Consider the following 25,740-nt stretch of genomic DNA (forward strand, 5'->3'; position numbering starts at 1 on the left):
CTCAATACACTACCCAATCCTGTCCGCTTTAATTTTACACGCTAAAACCAGTTTTCTATCCATCTTAATACACTACCCAATCCCTTCCGCTTTAATTTTACACGCTAATTTCTTATGTGGGACTATGTTGAAAGCCTTCTGATAAAAGTCCAAATAAACTACATCCACTGGCTCCCCCTCATGAACAGTACTAGCTACATACTCAAAGAATTCCAGTAGATTTGTCGAGCATGATTCCCCTTCTGTGCTTGGCAATGAACCAGGCCAGGTGTCAGATGTCTTGGTTGGAGAGCATTTCGGTGACAGTGACCACAACTCCTTGACCTGTACCATAGTCATAGAGAGCGATAGGAACAGACAGTATGGGAAGGTATTTGATTGGGGGAGGGGAAATTATACTGCTATTAGACAGGAGCATAAATTGGGAACAGTTGTTCTCTGGGGGAAATGCACAACAGTAATGTGGGGGTTGTTTAAGGAGCACTTGCTGCGAGTGCTGAATAGTTTTGTCCCACTGAGATGAGGAAGGAATAAGGTGAAGGAGCCTTGGATGACGAAGTGGAGCTTCTAGTCAAGAGGAAGAAGGAAGTTTACGTAAGGTTGAGGAAGCAAGGAATCTGGCACGACTCTAGAACGTAGCCAGGAAGGAACTCAAAAATGGACTTCGGAGTGCTAGAAGGGGGCATGAAAAAGCCCTGGCGGGAAGGATTAGGGAAAAACCCAAGGCGTTCTACACTTTTATGTGAGAAATAAGAGGATGATCAGAGAGTGTAGGGCCGAACAGGGATAGTGCAGGGAACATGTGCCTAGAGTCTGAGGAGGGAGGGGAGGCCCTAAATGAATATTTTGCTTCAGTATTCACTAGAGAGAGGAACCATGTTGCTAGTGAGAGGAGCGTGATCCAGGTTAATAGGCTTGAACAGGTTGTATGTCCTATCGAAAGAACAAGCAGATGGGCAAAAGGGGGCGGGGTTTAATTTTTAGCAAGGAATTAAGTTAAATCGATAGCGAGGAGCGATTATAGGATCAGAGGGCATAGAATCTCTGTGGGTAAAGTTGAGGAATTGCAGAAGTAAAAAGACCCTGATGGGAGTTATGTACAGGCCCCCTAGCAGTAGTCAGGATGTGGGACAGAAAATAAATCAGGAGATGAAAAAGGCAATAGTACAATAATCATGGGGGACTTCAATATGCAGATAGACTGGGAAAATCAGGTTGGTAGTTGATCCCAAGAAAAGGAATTTGTGGAATGTCTAATAAATGTTTTTTTTTTGGAGAAGTTTGTGACAGAGCTTACTAGGGAACAGGCAATTCTGGATTTGATGTGTAAATGAGGCAAACTTAAATAGGGAATAAAGGTGAAGGAACCCTTTGGGAGCAGTGACCACAATATGATTTCCCCTGCAGTTCGAGAGGGAGAATCTGCAATCCGATGTAATGGTATTACAATTAAATAAGGGTAACTACAAAGACATGAGTGAGGAGCTGGCCAGAGTTGATTGGAAAAGGAGCGGGGAAGACAGTGGAACAGCAATGGCAGGAGTTTTTGGGGGTTATTAGGGAATTTCATCCCAAGGAGGAAGAAACATGTTAAGGGGAGGACCGGGCATTCATGGCTGACGAGGGATGTCCAGGATAGCATAAAAGCTAAAGAGAAAACATACAAAATGGTGAAGATCAGTGGGAAGTCAGAGGATTGGGAAGCCTTTAAAAGAGAGTAGTAATAAGGAGGCAGAAGATGAAGTAGTGCAAGCTAGCTAGTAATATAAAGGAAGGTAGAAAGTTTTTTTTCAATATATAAAAAAAGGTAACACGAGGCAAAAATAGACATTGGACCACTGGAAAATGTGGCTGGAGAGGTAACAATTGGAAACCAAGAAATGGCAGACAAACTGAATAGTTACTTTGCATCAGTCTTCACGGTGGAAGGCACCAGTGGAATGCCAGAGCTCCAGGAGAACCAGGGGGCAGAGGTGAGTGCAGTGACCATTACTGAGGAGAAGATTCTGGGGAAACTGAAAGGTCTGAAGGTGGATAAGTTGCCTGGAGAAAGAGATAGCTGAGGAAATTCTGGAGGCATTGCTGATCTTTTGGGAATCAGTGGAGGCAGGAAGGGTCCCAGAGGATTGGAAAGTGGCTAGAGTCTTGTTATTAAAGATGAGATCGCGAAGTGCATGGTAAAATACGACTGAGTCAGCAAGGCTTTGTCAAAGGGAGGTCGTGTCTGACAAATCTGGTTCTTTGAGGAGGTTACAAGGAAGTTAGGCAAAGGAGAGCCAGTGAACGTGATTTAGTTAGATTTCCAGAAGGCCTTTGACAAGGTGCCGCGTAGGAGATTGTTAAATACGTTAAAAGCCCATGGTGTTAAGGGCAAGAACCTGGCATGGATAGAGGATTGGCTGACTGGCAGAAGGCAGAGAGTGGGGACATAGGGGCCTTTTTCAGGGTGGCTGCCGGTGAGTAGTGGTGTGCCTCGGGTCTCTGCTGGGACCACAACTTTTCACAATATACATTAATGATCTGGAAGAAGGAACTGAAGGCACTGTTGCTAAGTTTGCAGATGACACAAAGATCTGAGGGACAGGTAGTATTGAGGAGGCAAGGGCTGCAGAAGGACTTGGACCAGCTATGAGAGTGGGCAATGAAGTGGCAAATGAAATACGATGTGGAAAAGGGTGAGGTTATGCACTTTGGAAGGAGGAATTTGGGCAGAGACTATTTTCTAAATGGGGAAATGCTTAGGAAAACAGAAGCACCAAGTGACTTGGGAGTCCTTGTTCACGATTCTCTTTAGGTTAACATGCAGGTTCAGTCGGCAGTTAAGAAGGCAAATGCAATGTTAGCATTCCTATCAAGAGGGCTAGAATAAAATACCAGGAATGTACTTCTGAGGCTTTTATAAGGCTCTGGTCAGACCCCATTTGGAGTATTGTGAGCAGTTTTGGGCCCCGTATCTAAAGAAGGATGTTATGGCCTTGGAAAGGGTCCAGAGGAGGTTCCCAAGAATGATCTCTAGAATGAAAAACTTGTCGTATGAGGAACAGTTGAGGGCTCTGGCTCTGTGCTCGTTGGAGTTTAGAAGGATGAGAGGTGATCTTATTGAAACTTACAAGATACTGCGAGGCCTGGATAGAGTGGATGTGGGGAGGATGTTTTCACTTGTAGGGAAAACTAGAACCAGAGGACACCATCTCACACTAAAGGGCTGATCCTTTAAAACAGATGAGGAGGAATTTCCTCAGCCAGGGAGTGGTGAATCTGTGGAACTCTTTGCTGCAGAAGGCTGTGGAAACCAAATTACTTGAGTGTCTTTGAGTCGGAGATAGGTGGGTTCTATGGGATCAGGGGTTATGGGGAGAAGGCAGGAGAATGGGGATGAGAAAATATCCGCCATGATTGAATGGCGGGGCAGACTTGATGGGCCAAGTGGCCTAATTCTGCTCCATGTCGTATGATCTTGTGGAAGCGAGGGAGGAGATTGCTGCGCCGTTGGTGTTGATCTTTGCGTCCTCGCTCTCCACCGGAGTAGTACCAGATGATTGGAGGGAGGCAAATGTTGTTCCCCTGTTCAAGAAAGGGAATAGGGAAATCCCTGGGAATTACAGACCAGTCGGTCTTGCGCCTGGATGAGCAAAATATTGGAAAGGATTCTGAGAGAAAAGTATTATGATTATTTAGAAAAACATAATTTGATTAAAGATAGTCAGCATGGCTTTTGTGAGGGGCAGGTCATGCCTCACAAACCTCATTGAATTCTTTGAGAATGTGACGAGACACATTGATGAAGATCGGGCAGTGGATGTGGTGTATATGGATTTCAGTAAGGCATTTGATAAGGTTCCCCATGGTAGGCTCATTCAGAAAGTTAGGGGGCATGGGATACAGGGAAATCTGGCTGTCTGGATACAGAATTTGCTGGCTGAAAGAAGACAGCGAGTGGTAGTGGATGAAAAGTATTCCGCCTGGATGTCGGTGACCAGTGGTGTCCTGCAGGGATCTGTTCTGGGACCTCTGTTCTTTGTGGTTTTTCTAGATGACTTGGATGAGGAAGTGGAAAGGTGAGTTCGTAAGTTTACCGATGACACAAAGGTTGGTAGAGTTGTAGATAATGTTGTTGAGGGCTGTTACAGGTTACAACAGGACATTGACGGGATGCAGAGCTGGACTGAGAAGTGGCAGATGGAATTCAACCTAGATAAACGTGAAGTGATTCATTTTGGAAGTACAGGATTAAAGGCAGGATTCTTGGAAGTGTGGAGGAACAGAGGGATCTTGGGATCCTCGTACATAGATCCCTCAAAGTTACTAGAGTTATTAAGAAGACGTACGGTGTGTTGGTTTTCATTAACGGGGATTGAGTTTAAGAGCCGTGAGGTTTTCAGCAGCTTTATAAAACCCTGGTGAGACTGCACTTGGAATATTGTGTCCAGTTCTGGTCGCCTTTATTGCAGGAAGGATGTGGATGCTTTGGAGAGGGTGCAGACGAGATTTACCAGGATGCTGCCTGAGGGCATGTCTTATGAAGACAGGTTTGAGAGAGCTAGGGCTTTTCTCACTGGAGTGAAGAAGGAAGAGAGGTGACTTGATAGAGGTGTACAAGGTGATGAGAGGCATGGATGGAGTGGATAGCCAGAGACTTTTACCCATGGTGGAAATGGCTGTCACGAGGGGACATCATTTTAAGGTAATTGGAGGAAGTTATAGGGGAGATGTCAGAGGTAGGTTATTTACAATGTGGTGGGTGTGGAATGCACTGCCAGCGGAGGTGGTGGAGTCAGGTGGTGTAGGCTAGGTTGATAGGTTGATCTTGGATTAGGATAAATGGTCGGCACAACATCGTGGGCCGAAGGGCCTGTAGTACTGTACTGTTGTTCTATGTTCTACACATTCTGTTCTATAAATCCATGCTGACTCTGTCTGATCCTGCCACAGTTTTCTAAGTGCCCTGCTATAAAATCTTTGATAATGGATTCTAGAATTTTCCCCACTACTGATGTCAGGCTTACTGGTCTATAATTCACTATTTTCTCTCTTAGACCCCCGCCCCCCTTTTTTAAAATATTGGGGTTACATTAGCTACCCTCCAATCTATAGGAACTCTTCCAGAGTCGATATAATCTTGGAAGCTGACCACCAACACAGTAAGTATTTCTAGTGCCACTTCCTTAAGTACTCACGAATGTAGGTATCAGGCCTTGGGGATTTATCAGCCTTCAATCCCATCAATTTCCCCAACACTTTCTCTCCTAATATTAATCTCCTTCAGTTCCACCCTCACTGAACCCTGCATTCCAACATTTCCGGTATGTTATTTGTGTTCTCATTTGTGAAGATCGAACTGAACCAAAGTATATATTTAGTTGCTCCGCCATTTCTTTATCCCCCATTATAAATTCCCGTTTCCAATGTTTTTCTCTTCACGTACCTATAGAAATGTTGACAGTCCGTTTGTATAATCCCTGCAAGCTTACTCTCTTGCTCTATTTTCCCCATCTTAGTCCTTTGGTGCTCCTTTGCTGGATTCTAAACTGCTCCCAATCCTCAGATCTGTTGGTTTTCTTGGCCAATTTGTATACTTCCTTAGATCAAACACTATCTCTAATTTGCCTTGTAAACCATGGTTTGACCGCCTTTCCCATTTTACCTTTGTGCCAGACAGGAATAAAAATTGTTTTAGTGGATCTCTGCTTAGAGTCATGGATACCTCTATGAAATGAATGAAAGTCGCCACAGTCTCTGAAGCCATATGCTGCACTCTCTTTTTGAGAGAGAGCTGACTGGTGGTAATTTAACAAGGCCTTCAAGAAAAACCACTACGGTAATTGAACCTGCACTGTTCGTCTTGCTCTGCATCAAGAACCAGCTCTCCAACCAACTGAGCTAAATCGCTCCGAGACTCTTCTAAAGTCATAGCGGTCTACAGCAAGGAAAGACCCTTTAGTCCATCGTAACTGCCGGTCAAAAACAACTACCCAAGTATTCTAATCCTATTTTCTAGCACTTGGCCCATAGCCTTGTATGCCTAGGCATCACAAGTGCACATCTAAATACTTCTTGAATGTTATGAGGTTCTCTGCCTCAACCACCCTTTCAGGCAATGAGTTCCAGACACCCACCACACTCTGGGTGAAAAATCTTCCCTACAAACCTTCTGCCCTTGGTGGCCTGTGATTAGCACTGCTGTCTCATGGTGCTGAGGACCCAGATTTGATCCCGGCCCCTGGTCACTGTCTGTGTAGAGTTTGCACATTCTCCCTGTGTCTGCGTGGGTCTCATCCCCCACAACCCAAAGATGTGCAGGGTAGGTGGATTGTCCATGCTAAATTGCCCCTTAATTGGAAAAGAAAATTGGGTTCTCTAACTTTATATTTAAAAAAAAAAAAGGACATCCGGCCAAGGGATCAACCCTGGTTCAATGAAGAGTGCAGGAGAGTGTGCCAGGGAAGCACCAGGCATACCCAAGAATGGAAGTGCCAACCTTGTGAAGCTATAAATAACTGTCTATATTCATGCCAAACAGTGGAAGTCGCAAGTGATAGACAAAGCTAAGCAATCCCACAACCTACGAATCGTAGCTGTTCATTCCTGTCAGCTGTGAATGGTGGTAGACAATTAAACCTCATCCGCAATGTTGGGAGAGCCCAGCACATCTGTGCAAAAGACCGGGCTGAAGCATTTGGAACCATCTTCAGTCAGAATGCCAAATTGATGATCCATCTTGGTTTCCTGAGGTCCTTGGCATCACCGAAATCAAGCTTCAGCCAATTTTATTCACCTGCATGATCTTAAGAAACCTCTGAAAGCCCTGAATGCAGAAAAGGGTATGGACCCTGACAACGTTCTAGCTGCTGTTCCAATGCAGCTGCAACATCGGCAATGTGGAAAGTTGCCCAGGTAAGTACAGTGCACAGAGCAGGACAAATTCAATCCTGTGAATTACTGCCCCATCACTCTACTTGATCATCAGCAAAATGATGGAAGGTGTTCTCAGCAGTGCTATCAAGCAGCACTTACCAGCAGTAAGCTGCTCACTGAAGTTTAGTTTTAAGTTCCAGGGCCATTAAGCTCCTGACCTTGGTACAGCCTTTATCCAAACATGAACAAAAAACTAAATTTGATTTGAGGTGCCACTTTGACAACAAGGCAGCATTTGATTGAGTGTGACATTAAAGAGCCCCAGAAAATTGTGGTCCATGGGAATCGGGGGCAAAACTGGTTGCTTCGTGCCTCGCAAAAAGAAAAATGCTTGTGGTTGTTGGAAGCCAATCATCTCATCACTGCAGGAGTTCCTCAGGGTAGTGACCCCAGACAATGCCATTCAACCATCCTCACTGTCTTCATCAGTTACCTTCCCTCCATCGTAAGGGCAGGAGAGGGGACATGGTTGATGATGACCAGTGTTTAGTACCATTTTGTGACCCCACAGATACTGAATAGTTTGTGTCCATATGCAGCATGACATGGATAACATTCCGGCATGGGCTGATAAGTCGCAGTGACATTCATGCCACACAATGACCATCTCCAACCAGAGAATCTAACCTTCCTACCATGTCAGTCAATGGCATTACCAATGCTGAATGCCCTGCCATCGACAATTTGGGAGTTGCCATTGATGAGAAACTAGATTAGACATATAAACTCATTGGCTGCAAGAGCAGGACAAGATGCTGAGTGACTCGACTCCTGACTCTGCAAATCCTGTCTACCATACAAGGCATTAGTCCGGATTGTGATGGCGTACTTTCGACTTGCCTGGATGAGTGCGACTCCAGAAGCTTGACACTCGCCAGGGTACAGCTCTGCTCGATTGATATCCTGTCCCATGGACTTAAATATTCGCTTTCACAGCATTCTGCTTGATTGATATTCGCTTTCACCACCACCGAATGCACAATGATAGCAGTGTGCACAATATGCAAGGTGCAGTGCAGCAACATACCAAAGCTCCTTTAGTAGAATTTTCCAAACCTGTGACTCTACCACTAGAAGAACAAGGGCACCAAACATATTGAGGATATCACCACCTGCACATTCCCCTCAAGTCACACACCATTCTGACTTAAAACTATAGCATCACTGGTTCAAATTCATGGAACACTTCCTAACAGGGATGTAGGTGTATTTATATCTGGCTGCAGCAGTTCAAGAAGATGACTTCACCTTCTCGGGGCAATTCAGACTGAGCAACAAATGCGTTCCAGGATGTTCACGTCCCATAACCGAACTTTTAACTTGGAAAAAGGTCGGTCTTGCATGCAAGGCTGCGTTGTTGGATATTTTTAGTATAATGCTGTTTGCAGTAGCACTCATTTATCTTCATTTAAAATCAAAGCCCAGTGACTTAGTCTTCTAGATTTACGTTCTTGCTCTTACTGCTTTACATTCTTGCTCTTACTGCTTTACTTTAAAGCACCCGGTAGTCAGATTGGGACCCAACTCCTGAAATGTAGTGTTAGGTTCCTATGACATGGAAAGAAACCCAGCACAGCTGTTGCTATTGCTATAATTTTTTAAAACGGGACTTTTTCTACTTAACAAAGAAAGCAACAAAGAAAATTAAGATGACTGTTACAAATCACCTGATAACCCTCTGGGTGCTTTCCCCAGCAGTTTGAAGAACAAAAGGATTTTTTTCAATTTTTGGAATGTCACACTTGTACAAACCCCTTGTAATCAACAAAAGCAGAGAAAGTGGAGATGAACTGGTTCCCCATCCTGAACTATAACAGAAGAGATAAAAACTCGTTAATGAAAGAGTTGCTGATAACCAAGTTTTCACCTTGGCAGTGCCTGTGCCACCTGAGTGCCGTTGTAGTGCCAAGTTGGCAACAGCAATGCCTGGGCATCACCCTGCCCAAAGGGCATGTAGCTGGGGGCCCTTGATCCCCTGGGAGACCCCCACTAGTTCTGTTCTGTCTGGTCCCTGTTTGTGGGGACCAGTGCTGAATGGCCATCACCCAAGATCCCTGAGGTGAAAGGGATGAATCCCAAAGCCTTGGGTACCTCGGGAATTTGCGTATTAGAGGAAGACTAGCTGTCTCGCTCTAATATACAGATTTGCCAAAAAATGATCCTGCCCACAATGGGGGATTTAAATCGCAACATCTCGCGAGATCGCAATGTGAGCTGGGTAGATCCCGGGAGCAGAGCCATTATCAGCCATGCTGTGCCACGGCGTGCTGCTTTTTGGGTGCAATGTGGCCACATGATCACGCCCTGTATCTTTGGGCCTCATTGGAAGTGGACAGAATCCCAGCAGCTGGGCTGGGTGAGCAGTTGATTACCACTTCTCGACTCCAAAAAGCCTGCTTGATTTTAAGAGTGATCGATGTTTGCCAAGCGGTCAGCTCATCTTGCAGAAGCATCTTTCATTTCCAGGATTTTCATATCATTTAACCAACCAGAAACTTATTGGAACTGAACCCCCACCACCTCTGGACTCTGATGTTGGACTCGGACTGTGGAACCCGAGTGAACTAATATTCATTTTCTCTGGTCCTTGTACTGGAAAGCTCCTTTTTTCTATCTGCTCCCTTTTGCGGAATGGCACGTGTTGAAAATCCCTTTTGTGGATTTTGAATATGGAAAATGAACTAACCTTCTGAAGTTTGTTGTAGTTTATTGGTATAAATGGATCATAAAGACTGACTGGTCGGGGAAACCTACCACCCACTGTTTATTCTTTAACACTAATTCAAGACCCCTTCTGCTTACAGACAGGTGGTAAGAGCAAATCACTGCTGTTTCACTATCGGTCACCTGCCTGTCATGCTATTTTTATAACTTGTGAACCCAAAACACACAATTCAACTAAACTCCAGTGTAACCTCCATACTTTGTCTTTCGGGATTGCATCTCCCAATGATGACATGGCGAATGTGGTGGAAACCACATGGGTATTCAAATAGTTTGGGGTAAAGGCAGTACCGTAATTCCATTTCATCCATTCACTCTTGGAAAATTAAGCACAAACTCGTTATTTAAACAAAGAGTTGAATCCTTGAGATTATATATTAATAAAATGAAAGCATAGAAAAAGTATAATCTTTTTGTCACAAGTAGGCTTACATTAACACTGCAATGTAGTTACTGTGAAAAGCCCCTAGTCGCCACATTTCGGCTCCTCTTCAGGTACACCGAGGGAGAATTCAGAATGTCCAAATGACCTAACAGCACGTCTTTTGGGACTTGTGGGAGGAAACCCACGCAGACATGGAGAATATGCAGACTCCACACAGACCGTGACCCAAGTCGGGAATCGAACTTGGGACTCTGGTGCTGTGAAGCAACAGTACTAACCAGCTACTGTGCCGCCGGTGTAATGGGCCTAGAAGTGCTGCGATTTCCCTATGATAGTGTCCTTCAAAATAAAGCATTTTATCAGCTGTTTCTAAGGTTATGAAGGTGCTTAAGAATGCAAGTCTTTTAACCGTCTCCGAAAAGTCTGACGTTATTGGACTTCCAGGTGCGGCTATGCAGAGCTAGGTCGCATATTCGGTAGCTCCTGCTTGGAATGGACTTTTGGGCTCTTTTACAGGGCCCCAACTGCATTTGTTTGACGTTTCCCGGTGTGACAAGAAGACTGCAACATTCCCCTGACAGTGTCCCCCAGGAATGTTATGTCTTTTGGCTACCAGACCCGGCAGAACCAGTAAAAGATTTGGCTGCAACAGGATAAACAGGGCCTCTTCCAGCATGCAGGCGGGGAAAGGGCAAGCTTAAAGCTGCAAGCTGACCTGAGGGCCTTTATCAAAGGCGAATTCTAGCAGCAGAGGGAACAACTGTGAAAAGATCTCACCAAGGCCACTGAATAAGCGGGGACAAGGCTTCCGGTGGCGGCCATGGAGGAGTAGGTCGTGCAATTGGCAGCTCCCGTCTGGAACGGACTCTTGGGCAGATTGGTGAAGCGAACACTGCCAAAAGGATTCCCTCTCGAGACTTCCGGTTGCGGCTATGCGGAGCTAAGTCGCACATTCGGCGGCTCCCGCAAAAACTGACTTTTGGGCTCTTTTCAGGGCCCCCAAGGGCACTTTTTCGACGTTTCCCGGTGTGGGAAGGAGTTAATAATAGCTCCCCGTCAGTATATGGCTTTAATTAGGAGCGGGGTGACAAAAAAGGTGGTGGTGGACCAGAAGAAGGGAGGGAAGAAGGACAAAATTGCAGCGGGCGGAGACCAGGCAGCCTGGAGGCAGTGGGCGGAGGAGCAACAGGAGGGTATCCAGCGCTGCCTCAGAGATTAAAATGGACCTGCTAGAGCCGATGAAGGCTTCTATTGATAAGCTGCTGGAGACAGACGGCCCAGGGGGTGGCGATCAGAGAGGCTCAACAAAAGATCTCTGACCATGAGGACGAGATCTTCGTCCTGGTGGTAAAGGTGGAGGCGCACTAGGTGCTCCACAAGAAATGGCAGGAGCGGTTCGAGGAAATGGAGAATCGGTCGAGGCGGAAGAATCTGCGGATTCTGGGCCTCCTGGAGGGGCCGGACGTGGGGGCCTATGTGGTCACCATGTTAAACTCGCTGATGGGAGCGGGGTCCTTCCAGGGGCCCCTGGAGCTGGAAGGGGCCCATAGAGTGTTGGCGAGGAGGCCCAAGGCTAACGAGCCTCCGCGGGCGGTGCTGGTGCGGTTCCATCGGTTCGTCGATCGGGAGTGTGTGCTCAGGTGGGCCAAGAAGGAGAGGAGCAGCAGGTGGGAGAACGCGGAGGTTCGGATATATCAGGACTGGAGTGCGGAGGTGGCGAAGAGGAGGCCCGGGTACAATCGAGCGAAGGCGGTGCTGCACAGGAAGGGGTGCTGCACAGGAAGGGGGTGAAGTTTGGCATGTTGCAGCCGGTGCGACTGGGTTACCTACAAGGACCGGCACCATTATTTTGAGTCTCCGGAGGAGGCGTGGGCCTTTGTTCAGGCCGAGAAGCTGGACACAGACGGAGGGTCGGGATGGGCGATTGGGGACTGCGGTGGATATGTTATGCCTATTTTTGGTTCGGGAGAGGGGGGGGGTCCTTTGCATTGTTTTGGATTTCTTTTTCTGTGTTTTTCTCTTTCGGGTTGGGGAGGGTGGATGGGGCGGGTTGGGCACTGTTTTGGTTGGTGGCGGGGCCTGTTAGGTGGAGAGCGTGGGATTTTTTCCCCGCGCCGAAGACTGGGGGGGGCGGGACCGGGGCGGGGAAGCGAGGATTGTTTCCCGCACTTAGACCGGAGGGGGAGAGCCTGTGAATGGGGAGAAGAGGGTGTGCCACACAATGGGAGGAGTCGAAGGGGAGGCGGGAGTGGCCGGGGTCAGCAGGAGTCAGCTGACTTGCGGAAGTGCAATGGGGGGAGTAAACCAGCTAGGATGGGTCCTAGTTGGGGGGGGGGGGGGGGAAATAGAGTTGCTGCTGCTAAGATCAAGGAGGAGCTGGAGCGAGACGGGGGTATGCCGGTGTGGGGTGCGGGTGCGTGGCTGGCCGAGGATGGGTCATGGCTAGTCGAGGGGGGCGGGTAGCCCCCTGATCCGGCGGGTAGCCCCCTGATCCGGCGGGTAGCCCCCTGATCCGGCGGGTAGCCCCCTGATCCGGCTGATAGCCTGGAATGTAAGGGGACTGAATGGGCCGGTTAAGTGGGCCCGCGTGTTCGCGCACCTGAAGGGGCTCAAGGCGGATGTGGTTATGCTCCAGGAGACACACCTGAAGGTGGCAGACCAGGTCAGACTGAGGAAAGGGTGGGTAGGTCAGGTGTTTCACTCTGGGCTAGATGCCAAAAATCGAGGGGTGGTGATGTTGGTGGGAAAGGAGGTGTTATTCGAGGCGTCGAGCATTGTGGCAGATAATGGCGGTAGGTACATGGAGAGAGGGTGGTACTGGTCAATGTGTATGCTCCGAACTGGGACGATGCGGGTTTTATGCGGCGTATGTTGGGTCGGATCCCAGACTTGGAAGTGGGGGGGCCTGATAATGGGGGGAGACTTCAATATGGTGTTGGATCCTTCACTGGATCGCTCCAGGTCTAGGACGGGTAGGAAGCCGGCGGCGGCTAGAGTGTTGAGGGGATTTATGGACCAAATGGGAGGGGTGGACCCTTGGAGATTTGCAAGGCCGGGGGCTAGAGAATTTCCATTCTTCTCATGTCCATGAGTCTTATTCTCGAATCGACTTTTTCATTTTGAGTAGGGCGCTGATAGCGAGAGTAGAGGATACCGAGTATTCGGCAATAGCCATTTCGGACCTAGCCCCGCATTGGGTGGACTTAGCGATGGGGGAGGAGAGGGACGAGCTCCCGCTGTGGCGCTTGGAGGTGGGGCTGTTGGCTGACGAGGAGGTGAGCGAGCGGGTCCGAGGAAGTATAGGGAGGTACTTGGAGACCAACGACAACAGGGAGGTTCGAGTGGGGATGGTATGGGAGGCACTGAAGGCGGTGGTGAGGGGAGAGCTGATCTCCATCAGGGCCCACAAGGAGCGGGGGAAGAGGCTGGTGGGGGAGATGGTGAGGGTAGACAGGAGGTATGCGGAAGAACCTGAGGAAGGATTGTTGAGGAAGAGGCGCAGCCTCCAGGCCGAATTCGACCTGGTGACCACCAGGAAGGCGGAGGTGCAGTGGAGGAAGGCCCAGGGGGCGGTCTACGAGTATGGGGAAAAGGCCAGCCGGATGCTGGCGCATCAGCTTCGGACGCGGGATGCAGCTAGGGAGATCGGGGGAGTTAAGGACAGGGGAGGGAGCGTGGTGCGGAGTGGGGTTGGCATCAATGGGGTCTTCAGGGACTTCTACGAGGAATTGTACCGATCCGAGCCCCCACAGGAGGAGTGAGGGGTGGGCTGTTTCCTGGACCAATTGAGGTTTCCAAAGGTGGCAGAGGGACTGGGGGCCCCGATTGGGCTGGAGGAGCTGATCAAAGGGCTAGGAAGCATGCAGGCGGAGAAGGGGCCGGACGGTTTCCCGGTCGAGTTCTATAAAAAATATATGGACCTGTTGGGCCCGCTGTTAGTTAGGACCTTCAATGAGGCAAGGGGGGGGGGGGGGGGGCTTTACCCCCGACGATGTCCTGGGCACTGATCTCCTTGATCCTGAAGCGGGACAAGGATCCCCTGCAATGTGGGTCTTACAGACCGATTTCCTTGCTAAATGTAGATGCCAAGGTGCTGACGAAGGTCTTAGCCTTGAGGATTGTGTGCCGCAGATCATCCATAAAGACCAGACTGGGTTTGTGAAGGGGAGACAGTTGAACGCGAATGTGCGGAGGCTTTTGAACATTATCATGATGCCGGCGAGGGAGGGGGAGGCGGAGATAGTGGTGGCGATGGATGCTGAGAAAGCCTTCGATAGGGTAGAGTGGGGGTATCTGTGGGAGGTGCTGAAGAGGTTCGGGTTTGGGGAGGGGTTTGTCAGGTGGGTTAGGCGGTTGGAGGTCCCGATTGCGAGTGTGGCCACAAATAGGAGGAGGTCCGAGTACTTTCGGTTGCACCGAGGGACGAGACCGGGGTGTCCCCTGTCCCCCCTGCTCTTCGCACTGGCGATTGAACCCCTGGCTATGGCACAGAGTCAAGGAACTGGAGGGGGTTGGTGCGGGGTGGGGAGGAGCATAGGGTGTCGCTTTATGCGGACGACCTGCTGCTGTATGTGGCGGACCCGGTGGGAGGAATGCCAGAGGTAATTAGGGAATTCGGGGACTTTTCGGGGTACAAGCTCAATATGGGGAAGAACGAGCTGTTCGTAGTTCAGCTAGGGGACCGGGAGAGGGGGATTGGCGAGCTCCCACTAAAAAGGGTGGAGAGGAGCTTAGATATTTGGGGGTCCAGGTGGCCAGGAGCTGGGGGGCCCTGCATAAGCTTAACTTTACAAGCTGGTGGAGCAAATGGAGGAGGAGTTCAAGAGGTGGGACGCGCTGCCGCTGTCCCTGGCGGGTAGGGTGCAGTTAATCAAAATGACGGTGCTCCCAAGGTTTTTGTTCCTGTTCCAGTGCCTCCCCGTGTTTATCCCGAAGGCTTTTTTCAGACAGGTTAACAGGAGTGTAATGGGGTTTGTGTGGGCGCGAGGGACTCAAAGGGTGTTCCTGGAGCGAAGTAGAGATGGGGGGGGGCTGGCGCTGCCCAACCTCTGTGGGTACTACTGGGCTGCCAATGCGACAATGGTGCGCAAGTGGGTGATGGAGGGGGAGGGGGCTGCATGGAAGAGGCTGGAGACGGCGTCCTGTGTGGGTACGAGTCCGGGGGCGCTGGCAACGGCGTCGCTACCGCTCCCTCCAAGGAGATATACCACTAGCCCGGTGGTGGTGGAGGCCCTCAAAATTTGGGGGCAGTGGAGGCGGCATAGGGGTGAAGTTAGGGCCTCGGCGTGGACCCCATTACGGGGGAACCACCGGTTCGCCCCAGGAAGAACAGGTGGAGGGTTTTCGGGGTGGCACAGGGCAGGGATACGAAAGTTGGGGGACCTGTTTGTGGACGGGAAGTTCTCGGAAACTTACCAGGTGATGCAGGAGGGTGTAGAGACCTCGGTGGTGGAGTTGAAAGGTAAGTGGGAGAGGAGATCGAAGAGGGGACGTGGGCAGGTGCCCTAGGGAGGGTGAACTCTTCCTCTTCGTGCGCGAGGCTCAGCCTCATACAGTTTAAGGTGCTGCACAGGGCACACATGACCGGGACAAGGATGAGCAGGTTCTTTGGGGGTGAGGACAGGTGTGTTAGGTGCTCGGGGAGCCCAGCAAATCACACCCATATGTTCTGGGCATGCCCAGCGCTGGAGGAATTTTGGAAGGGCGTAGCGAGGACTGTCGAGGGTGGTAGGATCCAGGGTCAAACCCGGCTGGGGGCTCGCAATATTTGGGGTGGCAGAGGAGCCGGGAGTGCAGGAGGCGAAAGAGGCCGGAATTCTGGCCTTTGCGTCCCTGGTAGCCCGGCGAAGGATTCTCCTTCAGTGGAAAGATACGAGGCCCCCAAGCGTGGAATCCTGGATCAGCGATATGGCAGGGTTCATTAAATTGGAGAGGGTGAAATTCGCCTTGAGGGTCGGTACAAGGGTTCTTTAGGCGGTGGCAACCGTTCTTCGACTTTCTGGCAGAACGATAGACATTGGTCAATGGCGGCAGCGGGTGGGGGGGGGGGGGGTTACTTTTATTTTTGTTTATGTTATTTACACTGGAAGGGTCTGAGGGGGTGTATACACCTGTTGTCTTTAGTCAGGGTGTTAATGTTAATTTATTATTTAGGTACAGGGGGGAGGGGTTTGCGGGGTTGCTTTTTAGATTGTGTTTTTTAAAAGTCTGACGTTATTAACACTAGATAAATGATGTAAATTTTAGTAAGGGAAATTCTGCCAGATCCATAGAATTCCTACTCTGCAGACAAAGGTCATTTGTCCATTGAGCCTGCACTGACACTCTGAAAGAGCACCTTACCTAGACCCACTCCCTGGCCCTATCCTCTTAACACCACCTTACTTACAAAACTTTGGACATTAAGGGGTAATTTATCATGGCCAATCCACCTAACATATACATCTTTGGACTGTGGGAGGAAACCGGAGCACCTGGAGGAAACCCAGACACCCAAGGCAGGAATTGAACTCTGATCCCTTGCACCATCAGGCAGCAGTGCTAACCACTGCCATCCCGCCACCCTTCCATGGCATTCTTCAAGGCCCTATGCACCGAAAGGGAATTAAAAATTTCTGTACTGTTTAGGTAGTTACTTGCGTTCTAGCAATGCTTCAAATAAAAATAATCTTTATTGACTTTTCTGAAATTTACATGGACATTCTGGAGCCCAATGTTTTTTTTCCAGTTTTTGATGCTTAAAATTTGACCACCCACTATGAATTCTAACCTGCCTCCAAGACTCTTATTAATGTTGCGTGTTGTTTTCTTCCAAAAACCTCTGTTTTGTGAAATGCAGTATTGTTTTGTGGATATGATTCCATCATCCCCTCTTCCCACTCCTGAGGAATTTCCATTCTCAATTGTATTGCGAGGAGGAATTTCCATTCTCATACTGTATTGAGAGGAGGAAAGTCAGTGAGGAGTCACATTAGGTTACTTTTCATTATCTTGGCAGTGGTCTGGAATAATGAAAGAATGGTAGAGAAAGCAAACTTGATTATTGTGCTATGAAATATTAACCATTACACCAGTCTATTCATTAACGTGTTGCTTATTTACCCAGGTGTTAGTCCCACCATTTGCTAGTAGGTTAACGCTGCATATTTACGAACCTGCAATGCCATGAAAACTGGTTTTGCCAGTTTCTCACTTTGTAACTTGTGTACTTTTCTGCTTAAAGCTGTAGATTTGGTAGTCCTTCCATTTCTTGTTCTTTGCATCTGTTCACTTTAATAAAAAAATTAATAAAAAGTAATTTAAAAAATAAATAAATTTATCCCCAATTATTTATTTTTTTCCAACTAAGTGGCAATTTAGTGTAGCCAATCCACCTAACCTGCACATCATGGGTTGTGGGGGTGAAACCCAAGCAGATACGGGGCGCGTGTGCAAACTCCGCATGGACAGTGATCCGGGGCTGGGATCGAACCCAGGTCCTCAGCACCTTAGGCAGAAATGCTAACTGCTGCCTTCATCTGTTCCCTTTTAATAGGTTCAGGATAGACGTTTGCTGCAAATGTTGAGGTACACCGAACAATATATTCAACCATGGTTCAATGAGAACATTCTAAATTTATTTTTAAAATGATTCAATAGTAAGAGTGCTCTCTGATGCAGTTGAATATTTCCTCGCCATCAACGTGTTGCTCTGCAGAGAGACATGTGGCATCAAGCCTCCTCAATAACATCAACAAAAATGTCGCGTTCAAATACATGCAATGTTGCAAGCCCTGATACATCAGTGAAGCCATCTAGCTGCAATTAATATGCCTCAACATTTAGGAAGACAAACTAACTGACTCAACATCAGTAGTAAGATCATGAATTTGGCGAGCAACAGCAGCTTTGTTTGAGAGCTGTAGTACCTCAATCTTTCTACCTATAGTCTCATCCAACATGCACGTTACAATATGTTTGGCACAAGGAATTATCAGGTTTTTGCCAATCGTGAGGGCTCCTCCAAGTGCATGTGCTCACTTGCTCTCTAGGATGACTCCGTTGCGTTCTTGTTATCGGCCTTGGTCGACCCTACCATCATGGATTTACTGCTCAGTGAATTAAGCTTTCTTAAGAAACTTATGTCTTTATTCTTATGCTCAGGGTAATTTGTCTACAAATGCCTTCTGAGTTTAGTAGGTACCTTGCAACTGTTTTTAGCACAGAACACATTGTGATTCAGGGGAATCTGGGTCTCCGGCATGAACGAATCCAAGGGACAAATAGTTCTTGTATCCGCGCTTCTTCCGTCGCATCAGTTGATGTGGGCAGTGAGAAATTTGTTATGGATTGAGGGAAGTCAAGATTAAGAAATTGGAATAAAAATAAAGAATATACGATTAGAAGCAGGCTGGTTTAGCTCAGTGGGCCAGACAGCTGGTTTGTGATGCAGAACAAAGCCAGCAGTGCAGGCTCAATTCCTGTACCAGCTTACCCGAACAGGTGCCAGAATGTGGCGACATGGGGCTTTTCACAAAAGCAACTTCAAACTTGTGACAATAAAAGGTTATTATTATAAAAAGTAATCCGATAAGTACAAGTACAGCTTTCTGAAGGGGTGTTTTTGAGATACAAATTGGTGTTTACCCAAGTGTCTAAGGCGAAAACGAGAAAACAATGGTACGTAGAAAAGGTGACTTCAAAGTGTAGAGATAAGGGAATTGGTCCACAGGGTGACTTAACATGAGATACAGTATACCTGTGGCGAGGTAACTGGAGAAGAGGATAGAAAAGCCGCTGCCATAGCCACACCTAGCTGCAGAAAGCTGTTGATGAAAGGCTGCTGTTTAAAATCAAAATTTGAACAGAGAAGAATCTCAACACTGGATACTGAAGACTGCTTTCCTGAACCTGGGAAAAAATACTTGTGGGGGTAGTAACCAAATGCTGGATTGAATTATTTGGAGGGGGCATTTTTCAAGAGTTCAGGAAATGTCGATAGTTGGGAACAAGGGGTAATTTCATGAGATACTGCACGTGTATAGCCACTAGTGCAGTTAAGTATACTGTTATAGGGTATTTTACTCTTTCTTGTGTTTTCTTTCAATAAATATTCTTAATTGATCACCACAAGACTCATTGTTCCTCCTTGGTTTGCATATCTTTCTCTCATTATACCAAATTGAAAATTTACACTGAGCCAAGTTAAACTTCTGGGTTTTGGGATACCCTCGCATTTTACATCAGCGGGATTCTTGACAGTGGTACATCCCTGAATGTTCTGCAGTGATTGCCTAAAGTGGTCCATCTTCAACACTTGCTTTCCATTTCTTTCAACTGACCTCTAGTCACCAATCCATAGCTGAGTAGCATGCCTAGATTGGCACTAGTGAGTGATGAGCTACTATCTCGCACAGTTAAGCACTCCGAGTCGGTGACCTCAGAAATTAGGAAGAGGCACAGTCATAAATACATTCACCAGCACCATGGCCCCTTGACATTAACCCCCTTCCATGACCCTTTAACATAAACCTCACAAATAAGGGCAAGGTATCAGCACATTTACACCAGAATTGTGCACTCTTTTTGGATGGACTCCAATCTGCAATCCCTGATGTTTTTATTTCAAAACCATCTGAAATATGTCTGTTTCCAGAAAACTCAGGTTTTCTGCCAGCAGACTAGAGAACACAGGATGATCGTCTTTACATAAAGTAGAGCATGTTTTTTAAATTAATTGAAAGATAATAAGCTTATGCCCTATACCAAGGAGTTCAATGATTTGAGCGAGTATGCAAATATTTAATTGCTTTTTTTTTCAAGAATTAGTAAATATTACGTGAAATGGTAGCTGTTTTATCAATGCAGTTTCACAAGTACATTTTAAATAGCTCTATAGGATAGAACCAAAAAGTGAATGTTGACAGATATGCTTCACTTCCCAAAATTTAAATGTCGAGTCCAAACCAGAAGGTAAGAAAAGATGATTATTGCAAATAGGGGCGTGAAGACCGGGAAAGGAGCTTAAAATGCTGTCTAAATGGTTTCTAAATCCTGAGGGAGGACACCACTACTGGGTTTGAGTAATACAACATTAAATTGGAAAGGGCCATGTCCCTGACTGTCCCTTTGAAATCGAACACTATGGATTCTAGGCTTCCAACCCACCCAAATAAAGAGAGGATTCCGTTTGCTGACCTTAATAAAAACGGATTGGGGAGAAAAATGGGAAGATACTGAAAGAGAAACAAATCTTGGGCGCACGTTCATTTTAATTGTTTGAACCCTGCCCACCAAGGATAGAGGAAGGTTGTTCCACCTCTGCAAACTTACTTTAACTAAGAAGTGAGGCCCAGTTGTCGGCCACCCGGACGATAGCGAAAGCTTGTTTTAGCAATGCGAAAACAATTTGAAAAGGTAACGTCCCCAGTTGGGCTCGCCTCACGGGAGTTAACCGAGAAACATTCACTCTTGTCTAAGTTCAGTTTATACCCAGAGAAGGAGCTGAAGGTGTTCAGTAACTTCATTATGCCTTCTATGCAGGAGATTGGATCTGTAATGTACAGGCGTAGGTCATCCGCGTAAAGAGACGCCGATGTTCCACCCCACCTCTGTTAAGGTCCTTTGAGTTACTAGAGGACCTCAGCGCTATTGAGTGGCTTCATTGCCAGAGCGAACGGGAGTGGGGAAAGTAGTCAGACATGCCTAGTGCCTCCATTCAAAGGAAAATAATCCAAGTTCAAAGCATTTGTTTGAACACTGGCAGTAGGGTCACTATAATGAAATGAAATGAAAATCGCTCATTGTCACAAGTAGGCTTCAATGAAGTTACTGTGAAAAGCCCCTAGTCGCCACATTCCGGCGCCTGTTCGGGGAGGCTGGTACGGGAATTGAACCGTGCTGCTAGCCTGCCTTGGTCTGCTTTCAAAGCCAGCTATTTAGCCCAGTGTGCGAAACCAGCCCCTTGTAATAATAGCCGAATCCAGGAAACCAAGCTTATGGCCAAATCCAAACCCAAGAGTCTCCATTAAATACTCCCACTCCACTCTTACTATCACTCAAGCTCAGGCACTGGGAAGGGGGACAGAACAAGATTTAACAGGCAACATTAATTGGCTGACAATTGTTGACCCTTCACAAGCCCAGTTTGATCCTCTGAGATTATATTTGGGAGGCAAGGCTCCTACCGAAGTGCAAACACCTTAGCAAGTAGTCCAATGTCTGCATTCAAGAGCAAGATATGACCATATGAACCACATTCTGTTGGGTCTTGGTTCCTCTTGTGAATCAGGGTAATAGAGGCTTGATTAAGGGTCAGAGACAGTGACTCTTGAACATGTCCAATAATAAAGGTACAAGCTGCTCCGAGAACTTCTTGTAAAATTTTCGGAAAGTCACCCGGACCAGGGGCCTTGCCAGACTGCATCGACCCAATGCATTTGAAAATTTTGTTTGGGTGTAACAGGGAATCCAACTCGTTGCTCATGTCCACCTCAATTGTTTATGGGCAGCATGGTAACACAAGTGGATAGCACTGTAGCTTCACAGCGCCAGGGTCCCAGGTTCGATTCCCCGCTGGGTCACTGTCTGTGAGGAGTCTGCACGTTCTCCCCGTGTTTGCGTGGGTTTCCTCCGGGTGCTCCGGTTTCCTCCCACAGTCCAAAGATGTGCAGGTTAGGATTGGCCATGCTGAATTGCCCTTAGTGTCCACAAAAAGGTTAGGAGGGGTTATTGGGTTACGAGGATAGGGTGGAAGTGAGGGCTTAATGTGGGTCGGTGCAGACTTGATAGGCCGAATGGCCTCCTTCTGCACTGTGATCTATGATCAGTTAGGATGGGTAGAATGTCCAGAAAGTCAGATATGACTGATTTATCTGCAGTAGGCTCCAATCTATAAAGATTGCGGTAAAAAGATTTCAAAGCCACATTAACCCGAGGAGGGATGGAAACTAGGTTGCTGCCCGAACTTGAGTATCTGCATGATGTCCTGGGAGACTGCCTCCCGTTTTGAGTTGGTGGGCCAGAAGACAAATGGCCTCTCTTTCTCCCCCCCCCCCCCCACACACACACACATTCATAAAGTGCCCCAGGAGCGTTGTAAGTGACTCTTTTATTTGGTATTTAGATCTTTAATTTTAAGCTATCAAACATGGACTTTGTTCACCCACCTGTCGAGATGGTGGTTAACTCATTGACATAAATGAGTCATGTAAATAACTTCAGGTTTGAGATTTTTCTTCATGTAATTATTTGACCATTTCTACATTAAAATGTCGCAACTCGCCATTTTCAGTTCATGTAAATTGAAATGTTTTAACATTTTGGTTAGGTGCTGGGTAGGTGAATTGGCCACGGTAAATTGCCCCATAATTGGGGGGGAAAAATAATTTTGTGCTCTAAATTAAACAAAAAACATTCTGGTTAGAAATATTCTATTGGCAGAACTGAGATCCATGGCATCCGGTTTAAGATGTGGCAGACAACCCCTGGCACCAGGTTTAAGATGTGGCAGACAACCCCTAACAACCCAAGTGCAGTCCCACAATCCTATTAACACAAGCCACTTCTGCTGTTCAAACGCCAACCCGCTGAACTGAAACACCTTGACCAATGCGGGTAATGTATTCGTTTTTGGTGTCTTTCTGAAGTAGTCAAACTGCTTCTCAATTGAGCCTTGCAAAGACTAAGAATGACTTAGTTTCAAGGTCGCACTCGTACTTAGATTAACATTAATGGATAAAGGACGGGCAGTCAAATATGTGTCTGTAAACCACGTTATGACGATGAATTTTAATTAATATGCCTGTTTATGCAGTGACACACAACTCCTTCGACTTTCTCCTCTGGGCTTTCCTCAAACCACACAATCAGATCCGTGAGGTTAAGTGTCAGAGATTTCTAAATCTGCAGGGATCCATGAGAAATCAGAGAATGAACAGCTCCCCTCCTTCCCAGCTCATATGAGTTGCTGTTATTCTAAAGTTTGTTCAAGAAGGTCCACCAATGGAACAGTGGTAATTTCTAGAAGATTATTCTTTGAACAGGGATTCATAACCAGGGCTAATCCAGTATCGTAATCCACAGTGTAAAGGTGCCAGCAATAAGGTTTGCTTCCTTTCTCGACCAAATCCAACCTGGAATGTGACCGTTTTCATCTGCTTGCATCAGCCATTTATTTGGACCACTCCATGGGCTGAGAACCAGGAGTCAAATCAGTAACTGTCCTGAGGTCGTCATCAAGATTCTAAGTGAATAGGATGGCACGGTGGCGAAGTGGATGGCGCTGAGGACCCGGGTTCGCTTCCAGCCCTGGGTCACTGCCCGTGTGGAGTTTGCACATTCTTCTCGTGTCTGCGTGGGTTTCACCCCTACAACCCAAAGATGTGCCAGCAACATCTTTGATGTGCAGAACATGGATTGGCCATGCTAAATTGCCCCTTAATTGGAAAAGAATAATTGGGTACTCTAAATTTATATAAAAAGAAGATTCCAAGTGAACTCTGTTCTTGGAGGATTGAAATTTCCTGAATCATTTTTCCACTTGTTTTGTAGGTTTCCTGTCCAACCAAGCCCAAAGATATGGCAAATCTTTGTACTTAGTGACGTAATAGCAGGAACTGTCCGAGTGTTGAATACGTGTATATCTGTTTCCAGTGCCTTCAAACTCTGATCACGAATGGCCAAAACCTTGAAAGACTGGTTGGCCTGCTTGGATGCTGGCTCTTTTCTTATCTGGGTGCTGAAAGCGCAAGGGATTTTCTACTGCACCGAGCTCGGCTCTTGCATGGCTTCTCCCCAGCCCTGGGTTGCAGCGCCTGCAGCCGCTCCGGCCTACACCCTGCGTGCAACTATTCAAACCGATTAATGCAACCAAACAGCGAGTGGAAATGCTGTAATGTTCTGCATATCGATGCTACAGCCTCACTCTCCGCACCTCCCCCTTTCTTGCAACGGAGCCTTTACGCCGAATCTCAATATTTTCTGGAGCATTGTAACTGACTTACTGCCTCACTAGTAGGCAAATTGTGTCTGTAATTTTTTCCTATTTGCCAATAACTCCAGAGTAGGATCAAGTGAGTACTGGCGATCGACCTCTAAAATGGAATCCTCCAGCCTTTTCTGCTCCAATCTCATTGACTTCAACACACACGCCCTATAAGGGAACATTTCCCCCCTGAAGACTGATTCAAGAGCCTTCCAAAATGTGGAAGGCGAGATTGAATCTGATTTGTTTGATTTAATATAGGAGTCTATGGAAGTGGACAAGCTCATAAAATATTTTATCCGCGAATAGTATCCAATATCCAGTGGGGCCTGGTTCTAGCACCAAATCAATAAAGTGCAGGACGTGGGCAGAAGTGACAGTTGCTGAGTACTCTGCCGTCACCACCGAAGGGAGGAAAACACTATCCAAAATACAAAAATCAACGCTTGAATATGCCTGGTGGACATGTGGAGAAAAAAAAGTCTCTATTGTTTGGGTGCAGAAAGTGCCAATGATCCATGCCCCCCCCCACCCCACCCATCTGAGTCATCAAAGATGACAAAGCCCTGGCCATACCTGAAGGAACAAGAGATTTAGGCTTGGAACGATCCAATCTGGGGTCCAAAACGCAATTCATGTCACCACTTAAAATAAGCTGATATGTATCTAAGTTGGAGAGGGAGGCCAGCAAGGAGTTAATAAAATTCTTATCATCCCAGTTGCGAGCATAAATGTTGACCATAAAAATCTGGGTGTTCACCAGTGAGCTACAGACAATAACATATCGGCCATTGCAGTTGGGTATAGTCTTGGCGGAGGAAAACTGAACCGTTCTGTTAATTAGAATCACCGTGCCCTTGGCAGAGTTTTTAAATCTCTTTAAGACCGAGGTAGATCGATTTTTGGGGGTGAAAGGTGGGGTTAGACAGGAATGTGAGGTTAAAATTAGATATGCCATGATCTTACTGAATGGCCAAGCAGGCTAAGGGGGCTGAGTGACCTCCTCTCCGTAATTCATCTATTTATGTGCTCTGCCCACAACACTCTTTGTACTGTGACATTTTGTCCTCCGATTTAGTTCAGACTTTCAACTGTTGTATTGCTTAGCTCCCACTATTTTGAAATCTCCTCTATGGCTGCTCAGCTCCTGCTCTTTTAAAATCTCCATTGAAGTGTTTATCTGTGTACATACATAATAAACTCGCCAAAGTTGGGCTCAACAGGCCTTTACACAGACTTTTTCAAGTTTAATCTTAATTCATGCATTGAAAAAGTCAGCTAAAGTAGGTGCAATAAGAGTTTCAGAAATGTAAGGCTGGGCAGCACGGTGGTGCAGTGGTTAGCACTGCTGCCTCACGGTGCCAAGGTCCCACGTTCGATCCCGCCTCTGGGTCACTGTTCATGCGGAGTTTGCACATTCTCCCCGTGTTTGCGTGGGTTTCACCCCCACAACCCAAAGATCTTCAGGGTAGGTGGATTGGCAGTGCTAAATTGCCTCTTGTTGGAACAAATGAATTGGGTACTCTGTAGGGATAGGGGGGGGCTGGCATTACCGAGCCTAAGTGAGTATTATTGGGCCGCTAATATTTCAATGGTGAGTAAGTGGATGGGAGAGGAGGGTATAGCCCGTGACAAGGCAGTTGCCAATTAGGGCTAGTTTTCATTTTTGTTATTTAATATTTATTTATTTGTTGTTTTTTGTTTATATAAAAAAAAAAGGTCATTATTATCTGTATTGTTATAATGTTGTGTA

General features: G+C 47.0%; 1 protein-coding gene and 1 pseudogene across 1 annotated transcript in view; one reads left to right on the plus strand and one right to left on the minus strand.

Moving 5' to 3' along the window:
* sap18 (Sin3A-associated protein) overlaps positions 1-25,740 on the plus strand; it is a 35,001-nt gene that overhangs the window by 6,083 nt on the left and 3,178 nt on the right. The gene's annotated exons all lie outside the window — the stretch shown is intronic.
* Positions 17,149-23,788, minus strand: LOC140391710 (RNA ligase 1-like; annotated as a pseudogene).

This window comes from Scyliorhinus torazame, chromosome 15 (assembly GCF_047496885.1).
Source record: "Scyliorhinus torazame isolate Kashiwa2021f chromosome 15, sScyTor2.1, whole genome shotgun sequence".
Lineage (NCBI taxonomy): Eukaryota > Metazoa > Chordata > Chondrichthyes > Carcharhiniformes > Scyliorhinidae > Scyliorhinus > Scyliorhinus torazame.